Source organism: Chiloscyllium plagiosum, unplaced genomic scaffold (genome assembly GCF_037043375.1).
Source record: "Chiloscyllium plagiosum isolate Xiang-an unplaced genomic scaffold, Cpla_swu_hap1 HiC_scaffold_2, whole genome shotgun sequence".
NCBI lineage: Eukaryota > Metazoa > Chordata > Chondrichthyes > Orectolobiformes > Hemiscylliidae > Chiloscyllium > Chiloscyllium plagiosum.
This window is the reverse complement of record NW_028270140.1, coordinates 101,045,448-101,066,452: the sequence shown is the minus strand read 5'-3', so window position 1 is coordinate 101,066,452 and position 21,005 is coordinate 101,045,448. Positions and strand designations below refer to the sequence as shown.

The 21,005-nt window shown below is 39.3% G+C and overlaps 1 long non-coding RNA gene across 3 annotated transcripts in view; it reads left to right on the top strand.

Annotated features, from left to right (window-relative positions):
- Nucleotides 1-19,458, top strand: part of LOC122559732 (uncharacterized) — a 217,816-nt gene extending 198,358 nt beyond the window's left edge. For all 3 annotated transcript variants that reach the window (XR_006314526.2, XR_015760956.1, XR_015760958.1), the window contains exons 2-3: nt 12,702-12,844; nt 19,012-19,458. This is a non-coding gene — a long non-coding RNA (uncharacterized LOC122559732). The remainder of the gene's footprint in view (nt 1-12,701; nt 12,845-19,011) is intronic.
- The last annotated feature ends 1,547 nt before the right edge of the window (nt 19,459-21,005 follow it).

The following is a 21,005-nucleotide window of genomic DNA, read 5'->3' as shown; positions in this document are numbered from 1 at the left end:
GCATTTGGCCCATATCCCTCTGTCCCCTTCCTATTCATGTACTCATCCAGCTACCATTTAAATGTTTTAATTATACTAGCCTCCACCAACTTCCTCTGGCAGCTCATTCCATAAACAAACCAGTCTCTACATGAAAACATTGACCCTCTCACCCTAAATCTATGCCCTCCAATTTTGGACTCCTCCAGCCTGGGGAAAAGACCTTATTTATTTACCCTATCCATGCCCCTCATGATTTTATAAACCTTTATAAGATCACCCCTCAGCTCCCGATGCTCCAGGGAAAATAGACTCAGTCTATTCAGCCTCTCCATATAGCTCAAATCCTCCAATCCTGGCAACATCCTTGTAAATCTTTTCTGAAACACTTTCAAGTTTCACAACAGTCTTGTTATAGTGAGGAAACCACAATTGCATGCAATACTCCAATAGTGGCCAACCCAATGTCCTGTACAGTCGCAGCACGAACTCCCAACTCCTGTACTCAATGCACTGACCAGTAAAGGAAAGCATTCCAAATCGTTCTTCACTATTCTATCTACCCACAACTCCACTTTCAAGGAACTGTGAAACTGCCCTCAAAGTTCTCTTTGTTCAGCAACACACCCTAGGTCGTTACCATGAAGTGTATAAGTCCTGCCCTGATTTTCCTTTCCAAAACACAACATTTCACATTTGTCAAAATTAAACTCCATCTGATATTTCTTGGCCTATTGGCCCATCTGATCAAGATCCCATTGTACTCTGAGGTAACCTTCTTCACTGTCCACTATACCTACAACTTTGGTGTCATCTGCAAACTTGCTAACTCTGTCTCCTATGTTCACTTCCAAATAATTTGTATAAATTATGAAAAGCAGTGATGCTTGTGGCACATTGCTGGTCATGGGCATCAAATCTGAAAAGCAACCCTCCACCACTACCCTCTGTCTTCTACCTTTGAGCCAGTTCTGAGCCTAAATGGCTAGTTCTTCCTGTATTCCATGTGATCTAACCTTGCTAACCAGTCTACCACGAGGAATCTTGTCGAACGTCTTACTGAAGTCAATATAAATCACATTCACCGATTTGCCCTCATCAATCCACTTTGTTTCTTCTTAAAAAAACTCATTCAAGTTTGTGAGATCTTCCCACATTTTATACCCTTGGCCAAATTTTTGGCCACTCACGGAATTATGTCCTTTTCACAACTTACTCTCCTCCCTGTTGTTCTGCCATCAACAAAGTTAGCAACCATGCATTTGATCTCTTAACCTAAGTCTTTGATATCCTTTGTAAGTAGTTCATAAGAAGTTTGCAGCAGGTAAGAAAGATGGCAAATGGAATATTGCCTTTCATTGCTAGAGGGATGGGGTTAAAACACAGGGAGGTTATGCTACAACTCTACAGGGTGCTGTGAGGCTACACCTGGAGTACTGTGTATGGTTTTAGTCTCCTTACTTGAGAAAGGATGTACTGGCACTGGAGCGGGTGCAGAGGAGGTTCACCAGATTGATTCCAGAGTTGAGAGCATTGACTTATGAGGAAAGATTAACTAGGCTGGGACTATACTCATTGGAATCTCGAAGAATGAGGGAGGATCTTACGGAAACATATTAAATTATGAAGGGAATAGATAAGGTAGAAGCAGGCAGGTTGCTTGCACTGGTAGGGAAAACTAGAACTAGGGTGCATGGCCTCAAAATAAGGAGAGCAGATTTAGGACTGAGTTGAGGAGGAACTTTATCCCTCAAAGGGTTGTGAACCTGTTGCATTCCCTACCCAGTGAAGCAATCGAGGCTACCTTATTGAATGTTTTTAAGGCAAAGATAGATTTTTGAACAGTAAAGGAGTTACGGGTTATGGTGAACAGGCAGGTAAGTGAGGCTGAGTCCACAAAAAATCTCATTGAATGATGGAGCAGGCTAGAGGGGCCAGATGGCCTACTCCTATTTCTTATGTTTTTATATTCTTATGTTCAATCCTAAGTACCGATTCCTGCGGCACTCAGATTAATATAAATTGCCAACCTAAATATGACCTCTTTGTCCCTATTCTCTGCTTATTGTTAGTTAAACAATCCTCTGTTCATGCTAATATGTTACATTATAAAATACAACTTGTATTTTACATTGCAACCTTTGTTCTGGCACCTTGCTTCAGAAATCCAAGTCCACCACGACCACAGTTTCTTTTTTCCTTCCACTGGATGGCATGAGATATGTAGCACTGCGACCTTATAGTGCCTGGGTTTGATTCCACCCTGGGGTGACTGTCTGCATGGGTTTCCTCTGGGTGCTCTGGTTTCCTTCCACAGTCCAAAAATTTGCAGGTTAGGTAGATTGGCCATGCTAAACTCCCCCTCCCACTCCACCGAGGATATGCAGGTCATTGGACTCATCCACCGCCAAACCACAACAACCCGACGGTCGGAGGAGGAGCGTCTTATCTTCCGACTGGGAACCCTCCAACCGCAGGGGATGAACTTGGACTTCACCAGTTTCTTCATCCCCCCTCCCCCCACCTTGTCTCAGCCGGATCCCTCCAGCCCGGCACCGCCTTCCTGACCTGCAGTCTTCTTCTTGACCTCTCCGCCTCCATCCTACTCCGACCTATCACCCTCACCTTGACCTCTTTCCACCTATCACATTTCCAACGCCCCTCCTCCAAGTCCCTCCTCCCTACCTTTTATCTTCTCCTGCTGAACACTCTCCGCTCATTCCTGAAGAAGGGCCTGTGCCCGAAACGTCGAATCTCCTGTTCCCTGGATGCTGCCTGACCTGCTGTGCTGTTCCAGCAATAAAGTTTCAACTTTGATCTCCAGCATCTGCAGACCTCACTTTCTCCTCCATGCTAAATTGCCCATTGTGTTCAGGGAGGTGAGAGTTAGGTGGACTAGCCATGATAAATGCAAGGGTACTGGAATGGGTTGGGATTGGATACTCTTTGGAAAGTCAGTGTGGACTTGATAGGTTGCATGGCCTGTTTCCACACTGTAGGGCTTCAATTCAATGAGGGATCTGGGCAATGCTGGCTGGGCCAGAATTTACTCCCCATCCCAAATTGTTCTTGAGAAGGTGGTGGTGAGCTTCCTTTTTGAACCACTTGGTTGTAGGGTTGGAAAGTGCTGTCTCGGAATCTTTGGTAAATTTCTGCTGTGTCTCTTGTGCATAGTACACATTGCTGCTACTGAAAGTCAATGGTAGAGAAAATTAATCTTTATGAATGTAGAGTTAATCAAGTAGATTGCTTTATCCTGGATGGTGTCAAGCTTTTTGAATATTGTTGGAGCTGCAGTCATCCAGGTAATTGGGGAGTATTCGATCACACTCTTAACTTGTGCCTTGTAGATGGTGGACAAGCTTTGGGGAGTCAGGAGGTAAGTTAATAATTGCAGTATTCCTATCCTCTGACCTGCTCCTGTAGCCACTACATTTATGTGACAGGACCAGTTTAGTTTCTAGTCAACCCCAAGATGTTGGGATTCAGTGATGGTAGCACTATTGAATGTCAATGGATGGTGATTAGATTGTCTCCTGTTGGAGAAGGTTATTGCCTGGCATCTGTGTGATGCGAATATTATTTGCCACTTGTCAGCCTCAGCTTGAATATTGTCAAGATGTTGTTGAATTTGAACATGGACTGCTTCATTATCTGAAAAGTTGTGAATAGTAATGAATGTTGTATAATCATCAGCGAACATCCTCACTTCTGACATTATGATGGAGGGAAAGTCATGGATGAAACGGCTGAAGATGGTTGGGCCTAGGGCACTACCCTGAGGAACTCCTGCAGAGAAGTGCTGGAGCTGAGGTGACTGATGTCCAACAACCACAAGCAACTTTTTTTGTGCCAGGAATGACTTCAACCAACAAAGATTTTGGTTTCTTCCCTCCAATTCCCATCAACTGCAGTTTTGCTATGGGCTGCTTGATGCCACATTTGGTCAAACATGGCCTTGATGTCAAGGACTTTACTTTTACCTCTGGAATTATATTTCATTCAGGAATTTGATTTGATTCAATGTTACATTCTAATTAATTAGTAAAGCCTGAATCCTCTTGCAAAATAATGTGGCTCAACCTGATTTTATTAAGATTTCCTAAATGTTCTGTACAACTCCCTTCATAATAAATTCTCTCATTTTCCTGATGGCAGATGTTAAGCTAACTGTGTTCTGAAATCAGTTCTAGTGGATGGTGTGCTTGAATTTCTAAGCAAATAATTAAAACACCTCTCTGCAAGATTTTCTGGTTATGTGCAAAATATAAATACAGGACAGGGAACATCAGCTATATGGATTTATTGAAATAAATAAGAAGGAAAGTACCTCTTAAACTGGCCGAAGTGAAGAACTGAATCTGATTGAGCTGAATTTACATCTCGGAGTAATGTTTAAATAAATTACTCAATTTTATCACATAGTATTTTAATTTATTGAAATACTGCCAGAACTTATGTGGAATGCTCACAATAAAACAGTGGATTGGTTAATTTATACAGACAAGGATACTATATAATTTAATACAATGCATATACACACTAATGCATATATTACTGCTAAAGTGCTGACAATGGTTCTGCAACTTTAAAGTCCTCTGATCAAAGACAAATCTCAGGTCAGTTGGAGGTCAACTGCTTTTAGGCAAATGGTGAGGTCAATTGGAAGATTGCTAATCTGGTGATAAGCAACAGAAATTAGCTACTGTTTTGCCTTTATTTCTGAAAACTTTTGCTTTCGTAGCAACATGTTAGATTAGATTCCCTACAGAGCTCAAACAGGGTCTTTAGCACAACAAGTCCACACCAACCATCCGGAGAGTAATCCACCCACACCCATTATCCTCTGACTAATGCACCTGACACTTAGGGCAATTTAGCAAAGCCAGCTCACCTGACCTGCACATCTTTGGACTGTGGGAAGAAGCCCACGCAGACACAGAGAGAATGTGCAAACTCCACACAGACAGTTGCCCAACACTGGTATCAAACCCGGGTCCCTGGTACTGTGAGGCAGCAGTGCAAACCACTAAGCCACCGTGCCACCCACATGTGATCACTTGAGTCTGAATGGACAAGTTCAATAACTAATTTATCCAACTTTTATTTCCACAGCATTCAATTAATACTTGTACTTTTCCATTCCCTCACACTTTTTTTCCATTCCAATTTGCTATTTAATTCTTTCCCTTACAATTGAAATCATAAACATTTTCTCAGAATCCACTCAATTTTGAAATTTAGTCACAATTAATTTAGCAATTTGTACATTAACTAGAATGCTGCTTCACATTCCACAGGTCAAAATCAGACTGTCAAAACACGTGCCCGAATGAAGTGGACTGGGATTTGTTGAACCAGCAAAGGCAGCCAATCAATAGTGCTCTACAGTTTGGGCGTATCCTTACATCATCAGGTTATTATTATTTCTAGAACAGTAGCCTGGACTATACAAATTTATCTCCTTTTATGGTTATTGATATTTACATTCTTGAAAATTATTTTCGAACAGTCTGTGGCACTATTTTTTTAATCAAACAGCACCAAACTTAAGCACTTTAATATAATCTGTCTCCGGAGATTACAGGTGAATTAGATATGCTGATAGTTGTTTAGTTGACATCAGTAAAATTGCAGAAGCAGAGGGCTGCTGTGGTCCAATTTTGGTGTCCCTACCCTCGAGCCAAGTAACCTGGGATCAAATTCCACCTGCTCCAGATCTGTGTAAAAACATTACTGAACAACATCATTCAGGGAAAATAGGTTAATTTCTTTTAGTTAAAAAAAATGCATAGGGAGGGATGTTATGGCTCAGAGGTTCTGCTCTCGAGTCAGTCTTCTGACTCTTTCAGTCAGAAGCTCTGGATTTGAGTCCCACCTGCCCTGAGGCAAGCTATTAAACGTGTCCAAACAGGTTGGTATTTAAAGTATATTAGTAAAAGTATAGTCAGCAACACCTTAATTGAAAGGTTTTGCAGAAATTTGAAATCCAGTTTGGCAGGTAAATTAGCAGGCTGTAAAAGCTTGTGTCTTAACAAGCTTCAGATTTAAGGGATTAGTTACCAGGTGTTAACTATCATCATGCGGCTTCAGAATGATCTATTTGACCCTCTTGAGGCATAGCGGTCATGTCCTTACGACTAGGCTGAGAGGCCTGGATTCAAGTTCCACCTGCTCCAGAGATGTGTACTAACACCTCTGAACGGGTTGGTTAGAGAAAAAAAAGATTTTAAAAGAGAATTATCTATTTGGGGCCTACTTGTGGTGCAATGGTAGTGTCCTTACCCCTGGATTGGGAGGCCCAGGTTCAAGTTCCGCTTGCTCAAGAGGTGTGCGCTAGCATCTCTGAACAGGTTGATTAGAAAAATAGGTAAAATAAAAAAAGAATTTGACAGTGTTCCAATGACATAAATAAAAATGATTATTTATTTGTAGTTAATAACTGAAAAAAATACAGCCGGGTGATTTGGTGATGAGAAAAAAAAGTTCAGTTGTGTGTTAGATATAAAAGAAAGGAAGGGAAGGGAAACTGAATTATCTATTTACTATTTAGCTTTCATTAAGTTGATACTCCACCAATCAGCTAACTGGCCTAAAACAGATAAGATTGCTAATTAATATAGCTGGTATTAGCAACAGTAAACACCATAAACAAGTTTATAGATATTTTAATCAGCCTGTTCAGATGTGTTATGATAGAGCTGGTGATGCTTGAATCGAGGCGTACTCACTCAAACATAGGGACACTGCCACTGTGCTCTAACCTGTTTATAATCTGTTCCAAATTCATACTTTCTCCACGAAATCTGTTAATTTAGCAAAGTTTCGATACAATAATTTTAAATTATCACTTCTAGCTAGTTGAGTTCTCCCTGAACATCAGCCAAGCTTGCTATGACATCAATATTCTCATGTTGCTGAATTTGATTGAGACTGTTATAGTAATTAGACATTAATTTTAGGAAAGCTGACTATTATAGACTGATGAGACAATAATGCTTAGGAATTATATTTTCATAATTTCTAAGCATTCACAAGTAGACTGTTTTATTGGGTGAATCATATTCTTCTTTCATTTTCAATCCCCCCATTTTTAAATTTCATTTTGTTGTTTTATACTTTTAGCTTTTCCATGTCATATATAGCCATATTTTCCTTTTAAAAATTAATTTCCAAGCAAAGATACTTTTCAGTTCAATTAAGTTACATATGTCACTACATAAAACAGGATAAACTATCTGATTCTCGGAATAAGGGATTTTCTTTGGTGGAGAAATTGAGTATATTCGGCTTGAATTTAGAAGAACGAATCACAATTTCTACAATGCAGGAAGAGGCTGTTTAGCCCATAAATCTGCAATGACACTCTGAACAGCATCCTACCCAGACACTATCTCCATAAACTCACAGTTACCATGGCTATGCCATCTAGTCTGCACATCCCTGAAAACTCCAGACAATTTAGCATGGCCAATCCACCTAATTTGTACATTTTGAACTCTGGAGGAAACCAGAGCACCCAGTAGAAACACACATAAACACAGGGAGAACATACAAACTCCACACAGACATTTATCTAAGATGGGAATCGAACCTGGGTCCCTGGGCCTGTAAGATAGCAATTTAGACAGACAGGCAGTTGGAAGAACTCAGCAAACCAGACAGAGGTGGAGAAGTCAATGTTTTAGGTATAGCCCTTCTTTCACCCCCACCTCAAGAAAAAAACACTCTGCTGTAAGGTAGCAATGTTAACCACTGGGCCATCACATCACCCTTAGGATGATTGTATTGAAACTTAGAAAATCTTAAGGAAAATGATAGGGTATATTTTGAGATTATGTTTCCCTGGGATATGGAGTATTTAACTAAGGTCATAGTCTCAGAATTACAGTTAATCTTTAGGATTGAGATGAGGAGAAATATCTTCACCCAAATGTTTGGAATTCTCTGCCTTGGAGAGTTGCGCATGTTCTGTTGTAGAATACCATACGTTTAGTTAGAGATTGTTAAATATTTGGGTATTAAGGGAATGAAGGGATAAAAGCATGGGAGGTGGATTTGAGTTTGAAGACCAGTCATGAACTATTGAACAGCTGAGCAGTTTCGAAGGGCCAAATGTGCCCATCCTGCTATTTATGTTCTTATGACTAGATCAATTGCAGATGTTGAATTATGTAACAGTGTGAAGCTTGAATTTGAAAATGTTCCCTCAGCCAACAAATTGTTGAGTTACTGTATAGTGAGTCTTTAATAGCTTTTGCTGAGTAAGCATTATCAGGAATGACTCAGCAGCTTACTCCACAATTAGAACTGATAAAACACTTTATCTGTTGCTGCTGCTCTGACAGTTTCTCTATCACTACCAATATTCCCAGTGTCAGCCTCCAGTTTGTGCAGAGCATGTCGAACTTAATAGCATTAACACTTAATTACATTGCAAAGAGAAAACCATCCTTGTTTTGTGGGTCAGAATGCAAGGAAAATATGTGAAATTATTTTTGAAAGCATGGGATGCAGATCGAGCTTGCTTTTTTTTTTCAACCAGAAGCAACATTTTAGTCTTGTGTAAAAAATATACATGAAGGCAGAACATTTGTGGAGGAAAGAAAAGTGCTTGAACTCTTTCCAACAACAGATGTTGGCACAATTTCACAAAAGGTTTAACATTGTCCAAAAGGAGTGGAGAATTTCCTTCCAACAATCTTCTGTGCACCAAACACGTTTGATCTCACCTTCATTATGCTTTAATGTGCATTTGTGTCCTTAAGTTAATGTCCAATTGCTCAGTGGGATTTCTGGGAGAGAAAAACAAAATCCTGCTAACTCCTGATGACAAAAAAAAAGCAATATAATTTCATTTTTTAAAAGCATTCAGAATTAACAGGGATCCACATTCCAGCCTATAACAGTAACTTTAACTTCGGTGTTGTACTTTGCATTACAACAACATGCAATCTTTCCGAAAGTAAAAGAACTGCAGATGCTGGAGATTTGAAACAAAAACAGAAACCGCTGGAGAAACTTTGATGAAGATTCAACAGACTTGACACTTTAACTGTGCTTCTTCCCACAAATGCTGCCAGACCTGCTGAGTTTCTCCAACAATCTCTGTTTATGTATCATTCTTTCCTTGTGTCTATATTACGATCTAGCTACCTTTCTATATTCTGGTTGCCTTTCACAATTATAGGAATAATTCATTCATTTTGAAAATAATTACATTTAATTCTGAAATTTGACACAAAATGGAAAAGTGCCACATTGTTAATGTTGGTATTCTCCTCTCAATATGTTAGAAAAAAAAACTCACATGCCATTCAAAGCAATACATTTTAGGCCATTTTGTTAAATGCATACTAGGGACACAGGACGATAACATTAAAGATAAAATTCTCACAATTTTCTGACATGCATCATCATTTGGTAAAGCTCTCTATTATTGCCTTTCTTTTATTCATTCTTTGCTGTGACTATTGTTGGCTAACTCAACATGTATTGACTCCTAGTCCCCCAGAGAAGGTGGTGGTAAACTTCTCTCTTGAACTACTGCAACCCCTGTTGTTCAGTGCATCCATAATGCTGTTAGGAAGAGAGTTTCAGGATTTTTACCCAATGACAGTGAAAGAACATGGTATACCTCCAAGTCAGGATGGATAGTGACTTGCAGGTGGTGGTGTTCCCATGTATTTACTGCCCTTGTATTGCTATCTGGTAGTGGTTGTGGATTTGGAAGATGCTGTCAGAAAAGTCTTACCAAGCTACTACAATGCATCTTGTAGATGGTACGCCCTGATGCTATTGAGTGGTGAAGGAAGTGTGTACTTATGGATGTGGTGCCAATCAAATGAGTTGCTTTGGCTTGGATTATGTTAAGTTTCTTGAGTAATGTAGGATCTGCTCTTATCCAGACAGTGGGAGTGTTCCATCACCCTGTCCTGTTTTTTGCGTTGTATTTGGTGGACAGGCTTTAGGGATTCAGCAACTTAGTACATGCAGATTTCATAGCCTCTGTGTTTATGTTGTCACAGTATTTATATTGTTAGTCCAGTTAAGTTTCTAGCCAATGGTAATCTCCAGGTTGTTGACAGTGAGGGATATAGCTTTAGGCTGAAACTTTATTGCTGGAACAGCACAGCAGGTCAGACAGCATCTAGGGAAAAGGAGATTCGACGTTTCGGGCACATGCCCTTCCTCAGGAAGGTCAGATGCTGTCTGACCTGCTGTGCTGTTCCAGCAATAAAGTTTCAGCTTTGATCTCCAGCGTCTGCAGACCTCACTTTCTCCTCAGGGATATAGCTTTAGTAATGCCATTGAATGCAAAAGTTAGATTCTCTCATCAAGCTCATAAATGGCAGGTAGCTTCAGAAAATCATCATGTCCAGAGCAAATGACATCTGTCTTACACAAGTATAGCTTGGAGTGGCACTCTATCCAGGGGTTGTACGCCTGTTCCTAACAGTGATTAGATTCCAATCTGCAGACTTCAAAAGCACAACTTAGGTGAATGTAGAGCTGAATGCTCCTTTTAATATAAAGGTTATTATTGCCAGTGTCAGTTTGTGTTTGGTCGTGTAAATTGAACTGACACTTCTTGGTAGTCATTTCTGCAAGCTGAATCTCGTACTAATCTTTGCTTCAGTTTCTTCCTTTGCCAAACATGGTTATTGCAGCCTCATGGAATTTTGACCACACAGACTTCCATGATTCATCAGCATTATCTGGTGAGGCCTCAGGTTTAACAACTTCAAAGAACACCTGACATTTTTGTGTGGTATGAGCATACATGACATGTATATGTCATGTGATTGGACTTAATTATGTTCTGTAGTTGCACATTTACCCTGCTACTAACAAGTGAATGATCACTATCACAGTTTGTACTATAAAAGGTGATGGTGTGCAGAACATTAGACAGATATTATCTTCTGGCGATTATCAGGTCAAATTGACATCAGTGATCAGATCTCAGATGAAACCATGATATGTTTTGTGTCAATATCTGTCCTGAAAAGAGGTATTAATAATGTAATGACTATAACGTGTGCAAAGTTCTCCTTTCCACTCATGATTATTGTTTAGATTGGCAGCACAATGATTGATTCTGAACACAAAATGTCAACACTGCTTTCTATCCACAGATGCGACCAGTCTTGCTGAGTTTGTCCAGGAATTTCTGTTTTTGTTTCAGATGACTGAAGGACATTTGGCTTGAAATTCTACCTGATCCAACTCTTGCGTTAAAATTCCCCAGGAGAAATCCATGTGGCAGCTGCTCCAGAGTATTGTAAAAGTGATCTTTATCTTTGGTATCAGAATACAAGGTTACTGTGTAAATGCGGATAGTTGTAACAAAACCTCCACCTAATGATAGAAATAGAGATATGAGGTATTCAAAGATTGTGACAGGCACCTCAATTATCTTTATTAATTTGTTGTGGCAGAGAAACCTATTTCACATTTGCAGTGGTCATCCGTGTTTGCCGTGTTAACAAAAGGAAGAATTGGCCTCACTTATTAATCTAGTGTAAGTCATTCTGGTCTGTTGGAGAATAGCAATGTTGATATTGAACCTCAGCTTTCAGCTAATCACTACCATCCCATGTATCTTGTCTTTTGACTGCAAGTCCTCCTTTGGGCCACGCAGTTGGTACAAGAAGGGAAAACCAGGAACAAAACAATAACACATGGAAATAAATGTACTGATCATATTAGAGTTCCTTTTTGAGGTATTTAAGAAGGATCAGACCAGTATGTCTTATCTGCCAGTTACACTGGTTTTTCCTTCTGGGTTACCATCTACATACCAGGCTGGATCTCGCATCATTGTGCATCTATGGAGGATGGCAGACATTGGTGGTTCAGTAACTTTAATGTCTGGGGGCAGCCCAATTTAAGGTGGCTGTGACTAACCAATAGAATGTGATGATTCCCACCATCAGAGACGATCCTCCCCCTTCTTCAGAAGTACTGTCCTTGCTTTCAAACATATTTATTAGACAATGGTTCTTACTGTTTCAAAGTATTTGGTAAGTAATTTCAAACAATTACATACAGCTGTATTAACAATGGAAGTGCTTTGTTGGCTTGTCTTTAGCTCATGGGACCTAATTCTTAAATCAGCTAGAAGAAAACATAAGGAACACATTGCTGAGAGGTGACATAACTGAACCTTCATGAATTATGTATGAAGTAGGGTCTAAATCAAAATATGGAAATTACTTAACTGTGTTTCCAAGGTAACAACTTACCACTTGTTTCACAGTCACTAATTTTCTAGCCTTTTGATAAATTATTTCATATTCAGACTATTTGGTTTGGGTTAACGAGAATTGTTAGCACTTTTGCAATCACCAAACGAAAGATTGTATTGAATTAAGACTGTATTATTTAAAGGAAACTACTAGTCTACAAGTCTGGATTGTGAATTAAATGGTTATGTTATTTACATGTAGCCCAAGCTGAATTCACAGCTAAATCACATTAGTTATGGTTCTCCTTTGTTCTCTGCTTTTTTAAATTTAGTCATAGGATGTGAACGTCGCTAACTGGGCCAGCGTTTATTGCCCAGAGGACATTTAATGGACAACCAAATTCTGTAGTCACCAGGAGGGCAAACCGCCTGGCAGATTTCCTTCCCTAAAACATATTGATGAATTTGATTTTTTAAAATTGCAATAGACAGTGGCTACCTGGTCAACATTATGCTAACTTTTCTTTTCCAGATTTTTATTGAATTCCAATTTCATCACCTTCCGCGGTGAGATTCCAACTCATGAACACAGATCTTTAGCCTCGGGTTCCAGAATACTGAGCCAGTCATGTTACCACTTTGCCAGCACCTCTTCGGAGCTACTAATACTGATCAGTAAGAGATCTTTTTATGTTTTAGAAATTAAGATATTTGCTTAACTGCTTAAGCTTCAGCCCATGAGATATTTGAGGAGATAGAGTTGAAACTAAAATGTAAAAGGTTTCAAATCGTAATCTTTGAATTGTTACCTCAACCACAGGAGAGCTGCTGGCTATTATTTAATTTAATTTGACCAATTTTCTGTCAGGCTTGATGTCTACAGCTCTGGGTCAATTTAGAATGTTCAATTTTGAGTCCATAGTTGTTTGACCATATTATTATCGAGGCTTAGAGTGAAACTTTCCGCTCCGGATGTGCAGTGAACAATGCTGGGAAAGGTGGAAAAATACATTGAGATTTTTTTTTAAATCAGATTTTAGGTGTTGAAAGAAATTTTCTCAGTCTTCATCTCACAGCTTAGATGGCAAATTGAGAATCTGGCCATTTAGTAGTGGATTCTTACTTCTATGTATGATTATTTCATTAAAGCCCAACTCGTCCTATTTATATGCCATTTCCAATTCTCCTCCCCTTCACTGAGAAACTAGATAATGCAAATTGAGATATGAAACAGGGTGGTTACCTGGAGGATGCAGATTGCCAGATGTTTATCCCAGCTATCACCCGACTGTTTCTTTACAATAATGTCGCTGCATTCTCCACAGATGCCATCTTGCAGGCAGGCAACAGCAAACTAACAGCCTTACCACATCGTCATGTCTGATCTAACTTAGACACCACTTCAGCCTTTCAATACATTTTTTGGAGTGAAGGGACGCCTATGAGCACTCATTCCCGGTGTGTATATTCCGGCTCAAGTTGTTTTTAGTCTCCTTCATAGTTCACCAGTGTTCGCACATTGATCAGGCTGAAACCAGAATAAGTTATATCCTTAATCTCTGCCAAATACCCCTTCAATGATAAGTACAGGCCTTCCCAGAATTCTGCAATCCTAGCCTCTGAACTGATTTCACCTAGAGTATTATTTAATACAGTCTCACATTATTGTAGCAATGAATTGCTGAAAATTCACTATTACATACATAACAGATGAAATCTTCAGTTTATTGTCCAGTAGAATTACCCAATTGTCTAGCTAAGTGAGTATTTCAGATGTGGAACTTTTAATATTGATAGACTCAACATTTCACATTGTACACATTGTGTACATTGGGGGAGCAGAGAGAGATTGGGCCTGTAGATGAATCATTTCTAAATAGGAGTGGATATAAAGAGGGTGAGGCTTGGTGAGTTCACTTACTTTCAGGGAGTTGAGAGAAGCTAGATCTGTGGGAGAGCAACTCTACTCAGGAACAGATAAATAGATGAGCAGACTGTAGCATGCGAGTAGCATACAGGCTACCGAGCCTGTAATTTTGGTAATTTTGGATATAGTATCAATCAGGAAATTAAAGATATATGTATTGTGGGTGATATTGTAATAATGGGCACTTTCCATTTAAATACAAACTGGGTAAACCTAATCAGCACAAATACTGTAGAGGATGAATTCCTGGAGTGTGTGCAAGATGGGATTTTGGAACTATATGTTTAAGAACCAAATAAGGATCAACCCATTTTAGACTTAGTTTCTATAATGAGAAAGGGCTAATTAATAACTTTGGCGCAGGTGGGTACTGCAGTTGCTGGAGATTAGAGTCAAGATTAGAGTGGTGCTAGGAAAGCACAGCAGGTCAGGCAGCATCTGAGGAGCAGAAAAATCGGCGTTTCAGGCAAAAGCCCTTCATCAGGTCCAGTGACAACTAATGTCAATAATATAATAGAATTTTACTTTAAATTTGAAGGTGGTGCAATTCATTTTGCAACTGGAGTATTTATTCTGAACAAAGGAAACTGTGAAGATCTGGGGGTGGGGTTGCAAGTTGACTGCGGATGATTGGGAAAATACACTAAATAATTTAATGGCTAGTATATAAAGATATTCTACATGTTTGACAATAGCTATACACTTCTCGAAGGCACAAGCACCCAAAGAGAATTCTTAATCAACCATGGCTAACAAAAGACGTTTAAGAACGTATTAGACAAAAGGAAATGGTTTATAAGGTTGCCAGAAAGATTGGTAAGTCTGAGGATGAAGAACAATTTAGAACTTAACAAAGGAGAACTGAGAAACAGATTTTAAAAAGTCAAAAGAGAATGAATGCAAACTAGCAGAAGCATAGAAATACACTGTAAAAGCTTCTTTAGTTATGCGAAAAGAAAAAGATTGTCTGGGCCAAAAAACATTTTTAAAATTCATTTATGGATGTTGGTTTCATTATATGAGCCAGCATTTGTTTGCCATTCCTAGTTGCCCTTGAATGTTCTTATATGTACTAGTTATATATAATACAATATCACAAATGAGGCAAAGTTAAGTGAGGCAAAGTTATGCAATGGGATGCAAAGTGGCTTCAAAAGAATTGGCAAAAATGTGGCAGATGGAATTTAATATTGAAATATTTAAGGTTATCCATTTGATAGGGAAACAAAATGTGCATTCTTAAGTGGTAAGGAGTTAGAACATGCAGATGTACAATGGGGCCTGAGTTTCCTCATCAATAAGTCACTGATGGCTAACATAGCCAAAGGATTTGAGTACAGAACTAACACATTTTACTTCAATTCTATAGAACATTGGTTAAATTGCACCTGCAGGTTTGGTCTCATTACCTCAGGATATATTGCCATAGTGGGAATGCAACAAAGGTTCACTAGACTTGTTCGCAGGATGGCAGCACTGTCCTATGAAGAGATATTTGGAAAGCTGGGCCTGTATTCTCCAAAGTTTTCAAGAGGCGATTACATTGAAATCTACAATATATTTAAAGGGATGGACAGGGTAAATGCAGGCATGATGTTTTCCTTGGCTGGTGAGTTTACAACAGTTACAAAATAATGGGGAAGCCACTTAGGACCAAGAAAAGGGTTGTGTATCTTTGGAATGCTTTACCACAGAGGGCTAAAGAAACTTAGTAAATGAGTGTGGTCAAAAAAGAGATTGGTGTTTAGAAATCTGTCAATGTCATAAAGGCATATGGGTATTGTGTATGTGTGAACATATGAACAAGGAACAAGAATAGGCCACTTGGTCCTTTGAGCCAACTCCATCTTTCAGTAAGATCATGGCTGAATTGATTTTAACCTCAACTCTACATTCCTGCATATCCTTGATAATCAAGAACCTATCTGCCTCTGCTTTCAAAATATTTAAAGATTCTGCATCCACTACGTTTTGAGGGAGGGAAGAGTGTTCAAAGACTCTCAACTCTGAGAGAAAAAATGTTTTCATCTCTGTTTTTAAATGGGTATCCCTTATTTTTAAACTTGACTCCAAGTTCTAGATTCTCCCATAAGAGGAAACAACTTTCAAAGTCCACTCGTGAAGTCCAAATCATACCCTCAGGATCTTCTATGTTGGAATTAAGTCACCTCTTACTCTTTTAAATTCCATAGGATACAGACCTTGCATGTCCACTCTTTCCTTATAAGGCAATCTGCTTATTCTTGCTTACACACACACTTCATCTAAGATTTTTGTTTATTTGCAGATACATTCTATTTTGTTCAAAAACCACACAATTTGTAGTCACAGTTAGTCAATGTGACATCTTATAAATTACAGCTTTTGGAATAAAACCAACCTAATTTCAGGTTAAAACTGACAATTCAGTGTCAGACCTGAGATGTCATCTTTTGTATATTCCTATAGCTCTGCCTGATTATCATGACAACACAGCACTGACATTGACTTTATAAATGCTTTACACACCATCTAACACTCTTGGTCACCTGCAGAGATGTATTATCTGACTCTCCACTCACTCCAGTTGTGTGATCTTTTGATCTCTCTGCCTATAAACTCTGTATGTGTGCCCTGCTCTCTCACTGCACCTGATGAAAGAGCTGCACTCTAAAAGCTTGTGTAATTTCAAATAAATCTGTTGAACTATAACCTGGTGTTGTGTGACTTCTCGAGCTGAAAAATGTGTTGCTGGAAAAGCGCAGCAGGTCAGGCAGCATCCAAGGAGCAGGAGAATCGACGTTTTGGGCATAAGACCTTCTGATTCCTGAAGAAGGGCTTATGCCCGAAATGTCGATTCTCCTGCTCCTTGGATGCTGCCTGATCTGCTGCGCTTTTCCAGCAACACATTTTTCAGCTCTGATCTCCAGCATCTGCAGTCCTCACTTTCTCCTAGTTGTGTGACTTCTAACTTTGTTCACATCATGCTTATTCCAGGTATTAGTCTAGTAAACCTTCTCTGCTCTCAATGCAATAACATCCTTTTGTAAATACAGTTACCAGTATTATACACAGTACTCCAGATGTAGTCTCACTAATGCTCTGTATAACTGAAGCGTAATCTCCCTACACTTGCATTCGATTCACCTTACAATAAACTATAACATTCTATTAGCTCTCCTGGTCACTTGATGTACCTGCATACTACCTTTCTGCAATTCATGTGCTAGGACACCCAGATCTCTCTGCATCTCACCATTTAGATAATACGCTTATTTTATTCTTTATGTCAAATGGACAATTTCACACTTGTCCACATTGTCCTCCATTTACCAGGTTCACTTAACCTATCTATATATCTCTTCAAAGGCTCCTTATGCTCTCTTAACCATTCATTTTCCTGCTGATCTTTGTGTCATCAGAAAATTTACTTCCTGTACCTTCGACCCCTTCATTCCAATAATTGATATAAATGTAAAGAATTGAGGGGCTAGCACCGATCCCTGCGGTGCACCACTTGTGAAATCCTGCCACCCTGAAAATGTCTCATTATTCCTGCTCTCATTTCCCATTAGCTAGTCAATCTTCTGTCCAATATTTTGCCCCTTATACCTTAAGCCTGTATTTTTCACAATAACTTTTTGATGTGAGAAAAGACATGGAAGTGGATGATCGGCTATGATCATATTGAATGATGGAGCAGACTCAACAGGTCTCCTTCTGTTTCTATGGCTTGGACATGCTGTGTGAATGGATAGAACATACCAGATGGAATTTAATGAGAGTAAGTATTCAGTTTTCCTCTTTAATAGCAAAAGCAGAGTGGCAAAAGTTTCTTAAATGGTGAGGAATATTTTGTGTCCAAAGAGACCAGGCTGTCCTTATTTATGAGTCATTTTAAAAAAAATTGCAGGCACAGCAAGCAATTAGGAAGGAAAATGGCATGTTTCTCTTCAATGTGAAGGGCTTTGATTACAGAGGTAAAAATATTTTGCTGCAATTGCAGCCTTGGTAAACCAGCATCTGGAATATTGGATGTAGTTTTGGTCTCCTTATCTAAAGATGGTCTCTTTGCTGTAGATTGAGTGCAATGGAGGTCAGAGCTGAAAATGTGTTGCTGGAAAAGCGCAGCAGATCAGGCAGCATCCAAGGAGCAGGAGAATCGATGTTTTGGGCATGAGCCCTTCTTCAGAAATGGCTCATGCCCGAAATGTCGATTCTCCTGCTCCTTGGATGCTGCCTGACCTGCTGAGCTTTTCCAGCAACACATTTTCAGCTCTGATCTCCAGCATCTGCAGTCCTCACTTTCTCCCTGCAATGGAGGTCAACCAGACTAACCACTGGGATATTTGTAATGGCTTATGAGGAAAGAATGAGGAATCTTGTTTTATATTCTCCAGACATTTGAAGATTGAGAAGTGTTGTCATTGAAACTTACAAAATTCTGCTGGTGGATGTCGAAATGAACTTTCCCTGGTTGGTGACTCTCAAACTAGAGGACATAATCACCATGTAAGGCTAAGATGAAGAGAAGGGTGCCGAATCATCGGAATTCTGTACCCCAGAGGGCTGTGGAAACTCCATCATTTACTAGGTTCAAGACAGAAATCAATGCAAACTAATTACATCAAGAGATGTGGAGAAAGTGGCATTGAGGTATATAATCAGCCATGATCTAATTGAATGGCAGAGACTGCCTGAATGGGCTCCTCCTGTTCCTATGCAGATATCTCATCTAGCCATACCCATGACTTGTGAGTTGAAGTTTCCATTTCTACAATTGCTGACTACTCCTGAACACAGATCTCTCCAATTTGTTTCTTGCATTTGCATTTTATGTTCCAGTTACATTGTCAGGTGGATTAAATAACATAGAAGTTTCTGGTGTGAGTGCCACAGTCTTTATGTTACTATTAAACTCTGTTTTTTTTAACAGAATGATGTGGGTTTGTCCCTGGACTCCAGATGGATCAAATTCATCTGTGGGGAGAAGAAGATATACATTAGCTGCTTCAGAGAAGAATTTGCAAACCGCATCAACAGAAATCATTATGTTTCAGGACAAGATGTTACCATATCACATAATGAATGGCATATGCATATGTATATGAATAGTTTTATAAATGTACTAGCTGACTTTGTGGCGTTGTCAGAGGTAGTCTGGTGTCTGGAGTCCAGTTATGAAATTTAGTATTGTTCTATTTCCAGTTGTGGGCCGGATCACAGTAAGATATAGGGAAAATAAGGAATTGGATTTTAAATGTAAAATCATGGGATCTTGAAAAAAAGTAAGGATTTGTTTCTGTTTCTTTTCAGTGGTTATTAAATTTTCAAAAATAAAGATAATTTACGAAAGCAGTAAAGAAACTTCATAGTTTATTCCATGAAGTTACAATCACCACTCCACTTTCTTACTTTGTAACATTCCCCATCTCAGCAAGGGCTGTTTTGGGTTACCACAGGTTTTACCTGTTTAATAGCACTAGCAATGCAATAAACTGTGACGACATCTGTTCAGAGAAATTGTTTCATCCTTGACCTAATTTCCATGGGACTGGGCTCATTTCATCTATAAAATATTCTGAGAATTAGTTTAATGTGTGAAGAGATAATTGTCAACTCTAATGATCCCAGGAGAAGAAGATTGTTTGTGAGAAGAAGTGCAAACTATATAAGTCCAAGAAGGTAGAGTAAAGGTCAGGGTTCTCCGTCATGAAGAAGATTAAAAGGTACAGTGAAGGTCAGCGCTATGCTAGGGATATTTCTTTATTTGAATTACGCCTTCAGTCGAAGATCTATAAAAACATTCTGATTAGATGGATTCAAATATCCAAATTAAGATTTTAAAGAAATAAAGACATACATTTATCTGTTTACAGATTTTTTAATGTGAAGTAGGCACCTGCCAATTGCAAAAAAAACTGCACCAGGTCATAGCTAAAACTCTACCAAATTGGACTGTTTGTGAGCTATATATTTTATTCACTTAAGTCCAGCAATCAAGGGCATTGCTGGCTGACAGCATTTATTGCCCATTCCTAATTGCCCAGGCAACAGTTAAGAGTCAACCACATTGATGTGTGTCTGGAGTCATATGCAGACCAGACCAAGTAAGGATGATAGATTTCCTTCCTCAAAGAGCTTTAGTTTAGGTTTTCATGATAAGTGACAGTAGTTACATGGTCACCTATGGTTGTTTTTTTTATTCCATATGTTTTATTGAATTCAAATCTCTACCATCTTCCTGAGAACATTAAACTGGGATCACGAGTCCAGTGACATTATTACTACTACTGCAGCTGGCAAAGCCAAATCTTAAGGACCACTGTATGAATACAATGTGCTATTGGAATGTAATCAAGTAAAAGTGCAGTTAATCAGCAAATAGTTGATGCAAGCTGTCATTGCTACTCCAGCAAGAACTGCCCTACCTAGGAGCATTTTGGCCTGGAAGCTTATTTAGAATTGAATGGTAAAGATCCCATCCCTCAGGTTTCACTTATGAGTCAGGTTGGCTGAGCAATCATCATTGTAGAGCATTGTGGTTCTGTCTGACTCAGCTATTGGATTACTAAATGTTTCATCATAAAGACTTAATTGCAAGAATGAGATGGGATTTAATGATAGTGGTGGTAGGATGCCTTCAATCTGTCATTGGAACTGATGACATTCTTACCTGATCTTGGGAACCCAAGTGATTTAAGTACGCGAGATGGTAATGTGAACCCTCTGCTGGGGCTCCTTGACTCTACTGGGTATACCTAACTGTTGCATTTGTTGTGAAAGTCCTAAACCGAGAGGGGAAAGCCAGTCAGGCCAGCCTTCCATCCTATCCTTGATGTACATTCCCTTATCTAAGGAAAGATATACGAACATCGGAGGCTGTCCAGGGAAAGCTCACTAGGTTGATCCTGGGCATGGAGGGACTGT